Genomic DNA, 6,000 nt, shown 5'->3' with positions numbered 1-6,000 from the left:
AATGTTGTTTCACTGTTGTTTTAACATTAACTACTCGAGCATGTCATGTAAGTACAGTTTCAGATAATATTCAGTATACAGTAATACAACATGTATTATTGTTAGCAATAGGAGCTTGCTAGCTTGGGACACTGTAAAGCATATTTTAAAATATGGTTCTAATTTAAAATCAAATATTAATTATTAATTAATTATTAATAATAGGCTGATATTATGAGAAACCATTGACAGTGTTTTTTATTTCTTTTTCTTGAAATGTGTTTTTACTGCAGTAACCAGTTTACCGCAAATGTAGGTCACAGCTGTATGTCTTGTAGGGTAATTTCCAACAGGATGACTTAGATAACTCAGATGTGTGAAATCCCCAAACATGAATAAATGATCATTGAGTCAAAGTTAAGAATTAAAAATATATATTAAAGTTTATTGGAAAAAAAGTTTCAGCATTACAGATATATAAAAGGAACAAAAAATGAAGAGATACATTAGAACATAGTACATCAACGGGTCAACACAGTGTAATTGTATCTTGATAGGTCAATACATTTACAAACCAGTGAGAAAGAGAGAGAGAGAGAGAGAGAGAGAGAGAGAGAGAGAGAGAGAGAGAGAGAGAACGAAAAGCCAGATGGGGGGTGAGGACGTGGGCTTCTCATCCCCTACCTTAGACTTCATCCAAGCAGTTATTTATGCCAATTACGTGTAAATCAATATGATCCTTTGCAATTGGATAGAATCTATTAATATGACTACATCAACAGTGTTCAGTTAACATCTTTTTTGTCCAGCTCTGATTCAGGATCACAGCAAACAGTCAGTGTGTATCAAAAAATATTTTAGTGTCCAAAATCTCTGAGAAGATGAAACAAATGAAAAGAGGGGTTGAAAGGTCTTCTGGCCTGTGTACGACTTACTATACTGTGTAGAACAGGCATGCACTGGCTATTTGAGGAGAGGTTTGGTTTAGATTAAATTATTGAGGTCACACATTCTCTAGTGTACACTGCTTCTACACTATACTAAAATAATTAATTTAATACAAATGTTTTAGTTTTCTTTTTATAAAATAAATATATTAATACTATACTACTTTTTTTGTATTCGTTCAGACAATGTCTTTTTTGAGTGTGTATGTGTAGGGGGGTTGCTGTCAAAGGGTAATAGAACTGGATCAACAAGCCATTCTCATTTCATCCTTAATTTATTTTACATATTGTGTGATGCTTGCCTCAGGATTTGCATGTATTTATTCAAATTCAATTTCTCTCCATTTTTTTTTCTGAGCAACTTTTTGCAACACAAAGCATGGTCGATCCACTCCTGTAGTTAACAGTTGCAGAGGTGTACTTTTATTTAAATTCAACAGTCAAGTATTTAATCAGTTACACCTTAATGTTTAAAATGCTATGCAGCTGATAGCTGTGGATGTTTGCGACGAAGTTTGAGGAGACCGAGTACCTTCCTGGCAATGATTATGAACAACAATAACTCTCAATTTAAATTAATGCACAGACTTTTGCATTGCATGTTTCTTTTTTCCAAACACATAAGAAGACTTTAAAAGACTCTAAACATTATTTTAAAAGACTAATGTCTGACAATCTCACACATCAATTCATCATCAACACTCTGCAAAGACACTGAGATGACAGAAGCAGCTTTTGCAAGACTCACGTGATTGTATTCTTGCGACGGTAAAATTAAAGTTGGTTCACATGTTCTGGAATCTAAAGTAGCTATTTGAAGTGTGTTTACAGTGTACCTGTACTGATATTTATTAAGGATTTTTTTTTAACAAATACATTAAATCACTTCTTTGGTAAGTGAAGGACTGGTGTGTTTGTAGAAACGCTGTAAAGTCAACACAAAACATTTCCTGATAGTCATGACTTTGATAAATGTATTTGCAGATCAAGTAATGAAACCTGATTGTTAATTATGAATTTGGTGTTCACGCCAACAGTGTAAAGTTTCCTCCTCCTGTGCATTAAAAGTGCGAGGTGCTGTAGGTATATATAACAGCCAGACAGATGGACAGATAGATAGCATGTTGCAAATGACAACAGATGGAATGTCTTTGAAACTCAGCAGTAAACGACAACATATGATGTCAAGTAATGTAAACATAACATGATTACCTATTGTATTTTTGATGGGTTAGACAGGTTCTTCCTTGAAGTGACAGGTCTGATAATATGTTTGTTTAAGGCTACAGATCCATCACCCACTGATGATCCCATGCAGCAGGAAAGTTTACATTACTACACTTGAACTTTGCTACAGCTGTACAAACAGATGCATACAGGTGCATCAATTATATTCAGACTTATTAAAGAATTAATTGTTGTTATAGAGTCAAAATTATTCTCATTTAGCTCTATTTCTTGACTTAATGCAAACTTTACAGATATTTTCACAGCAAACTGAGTAAACAGTTTACAGTTCTTTTAAGCTCAGATTCCATCTATGAGGAAGGGGATGTATTTTTTGTTGTTTGAATATAGTGTAGCAATGTGCCTACAGTTTTTGGAACAGCGACACTGATACATTTTGGTTATGACTGCTGCAGTTGTCCTTGGCATTTTTAAATTACTTTTTTTTATATAAATGCACTGACTAACAAAAGAACAGCTATAAAGGAATATCGTGCAACATTTGAGGAAAACAAATCAAGAACTTGAAACTCAAGCACGTTTTTCAGATTATATGTGCTGCCTCTTTAACTTTATGTATGTCCTATATATTATAAACACAAAATACACTTTCGTACCATTTATATTGTAGTTTTCTATTTACTTGAATAAAGCAGTTATTTCAGTTAATCTGATGATTAATACAAAAATCTAGGATTAATGTTGTTAAGATTTCTAAGTGGGAGAACTTGCAAAGTCGCAGGGTGTTCAAATACTTATTTTCCTTACTGTATACACAGAGCTGGTTTTAATGTTGTGGCTAATCTGGGTTTGATCTTAGTATGAATAAAGTATGTAATAGAGCTATTTTGTACTGTATTATAATATCTCAGTGCAGTGTTGATGCTTTTTAAATGAGAATATTGTAATGTTCTGAGTTTAACTGGGAGCTTTAATGGAGGAAATAAACTAAATAAATTATTCTAATTTACCAACTTTTGAAAGAGGAAAAGTGTCATCAGCTGTGTGTTTGTGTGAGAGACAGGGAGAGAGAGAATGTCTTCACAGCACAGCGACGCTGTTTCTACAGTTTGGAGGAAAATGAAGTGTGGTCGAAATTAGGTAAGGGCTCTGTAGGTAGCCTGCTGGATGAGAAGGGTCTGTCTGCAGAGCCATGAATTTAAACCAGCACTTTTACGGCAGCAGTTTCAGGCCAGTGGCATTCTGCACATGCTTTATCAGAGCCGCAGATTTAAGGCAGCAGTTTTAAACCAGCAATACTTATAAGGTATATCATATTGTTACTTTTTATAAAAAATAAAAAAATAAATACATTTAAATTTTATATTTATTATGGTTTCCATGCCAATAAAAAATATGACGTTCTCTCTTTTTTTTACACTGCTTGTCTATTTATTTTTATTTATTGTAAATTTACAGACATATTCTTTTGTTTTGAGCTGTGACTTAATATGTCCCAAATGTGTGATTAATAAAGGATTCATTTATAATACCAAATGAATGAAACATAATTAAACTGAGCATAATGTACATGCATAAAATATGATGCATACATTTTTCCCCCTTTTTTATATATATTATTTGTACTTTCTGAATTGCATCTTGCAGTTGGTATGGTCAGGTCATTTGTTTGAATTTGTTTGAATATAATTTATTTACGAAAAAAAGCGCATTATGTTAAGCATTGGGCTGAAACAAACACATAGACATTTACAAGATTGTGTATCTTAATGGGTTATATATAGGCAGCCCAAAATTGATCATTAATAAAACAGAGGCTCTAAAAACCTTAGTTAGCTATAATAATTATGAGATATTATGAGATAATTATGAAAATATCACTTATATATTGAGTGCTGGCGTTAATAATAAATGGGCTTTACGTGTACACTTACACATGTGCAAGAATAAAACAACATAAACAGAGTTAAACTGAGTATAATAACTTTATTAAGACAATAAATAGAGATAATATAAACAACGACAACAAACCAAAACAAACAAAAAAACTTAACTTACATTAACTAACAACAGCAATCAACAGAAATCAACATAAGCAACAGAAATCAAAAATTAAAAGCAATCAACGTGATACTTGTTACAACATCGCAGATACGGCATTAGCTGGATTAGCCTCTGTGCTAACCGGCCATAAATCTGCATAGATAAACAGTGTTACGGCTGCCGCGAGCTCTCTGTCCTATGGAAGCCCATTCCCGCCACCTAAAAAAAAAAAAAAATCCAGCAAAATGTTTTTTTATTATTATTAAGTAAACTGCTATCTCAATATTTTGAGATACTAAGTCAATATTTTGAGATACTATCTCAATATTTTGAGATACTATCTCAATATTTTGAGATACTAAGTCAATATTTTGAGATACTAAGTCAATATTTTGAGATACTAAGTCAATATTTTGAGATACTATCTCAATATTTTGAGATACTAAGTCAATATTTTGAGATACTAAGTCAATATTTTGAGATACTATCTCAATATTTTGAGATACTAAGTCAATATTTTGATATACTATCTCAATATTTTGAGATACTAAGTCAATATTTTGAGATACTATCTCAATATTTTGAGATACTAAGTCAATATTTTGAGATACTAAGTCAATATTTTGAGATACTATCTCAATATTTTGAGATACTAAGTCAATATTTTGAGATACTAAGTCAATATTTTGAGATACTAAGTCAATATTTTGAGATACTAAGTCAATATTTTGAGATACTAAGTCAATATTTTGAGATACTAGTAGGCTGTACAGAGACAGAAGCAGGTGAGACAAAGATGCAAAATGGATACCATCATTGAGGACTACTTCAGACGTGGATTCACAAATCATGAAATATTGGAACTTTTAGAGGAATCACACAATATCAAAATAAGCCTCCGGATCTTGGACGAGGCTGAAGTTAGCTTCTTATTTGCCAGTGTCTTATTCAGATTTCCTTTCCACCTTAAATGCTGGCTGAACATTCATGCGGCCGCCTGTAGATGGCGCATTTTAACAGTAAAAAACAGCATGTAAGCAAAGTGCTGTGCAAACGCTCTGAATAAAGGGGAGAACACAATGCGAGGGACAGAGTTTAACTCTGAGTGAAATATAATGTAAATAAAATTAAATATGAATTAAAACGTTATTGCTCTCACTTTTGGCCTAATTCCCAGGTCATTATCTACAGGTGGCCGCATGTATATTCAGCCAGCATTTAAGGTATCTCAAAATATTGACTTAGTATCTCAAAATATTGACTTAGTATCTCAAAATATTGAGATAGTATCTCAAAATATTGACTTAGTATCTCAAAATATTGACTTAGTATCTCAAAATATTGAGATAGTATCTCAAAATATTGACTTAGTATCTCAAAATATTGAGATAGTATCTCAAAATATTGAGATAGCAATTTACTTAATAATAATAAAAAAAAATTGCTGGAGTATTTTTATTTTTTAGGTGGCGGGAATGGGCTTCCATACTGTCCTCGAAGCTACTCTCTCAGCAGACTTTTAACAGAAAAAACCCGCGCGTTGTTCTGCTGTTTTGTAACACCTTCATATCCTTCAGTGCAGCCCGCTCTAGTGAAAATAGTCTAGAGGAAGTATAAATGAAAATATGACCTCAGAATCTCTGTAGGAACTCAAAAATACATTAAATTACATAAATATAGCACAGCGAAGTACTGAAGTCCTGAACTTCAGCGCATGCTCATAGAGCCCGGATAGCTCAGTCGGTAGAGCATCAGACTTTTAATCTGAGGGTCCAGGGTTCAAGTCCCTGTTCGGGCGGAATATTTAATTATTATTCCAGCGTGCTTTAAAACGCCTGTTCCC

The 6,000-nt window shown here is 32.9% G+C and overlaps 1 non-coding gene across 1 annotated transcript; it reads left to right on the top strand.

Annotated features, from left to right (window-relative positions):
* The first annotated feature begins 5,882 nt into the window (after positions 1 to 5,882).
* Positions 5,883 to 5,955, top strand: trnak-uuu (transfer RNA lysine (anticodon UUU)). Its single transcript has one exon. It is a non-coding gene; the product is annotated as a tRNA-Lys (tRNA).
* Positions 5,956 to 6,000: the final 45 nt, after the last annotated feature.

Source organism: Astyanax mexicanus, chromosome 1 (genome assembly GCF_023375975.1).
Source record: "Astyanax mexicanus isolate ESR-SI-001 chromosome 1, AstMex3_surface, whole genome shotgun sequence".
Taxonomy (NCBI): Eukaryota; Metazoa; Chordata; class Actinopteri; order Characiformes; family Acestrorhamphidae; genus Astyanax; species Astyanax mexicanus.
The sequence above is the reverse complement of the archived record's forward strand: the minus strand, read 5'-3'. Positions and strand labels throughout refer to the sequence as shown.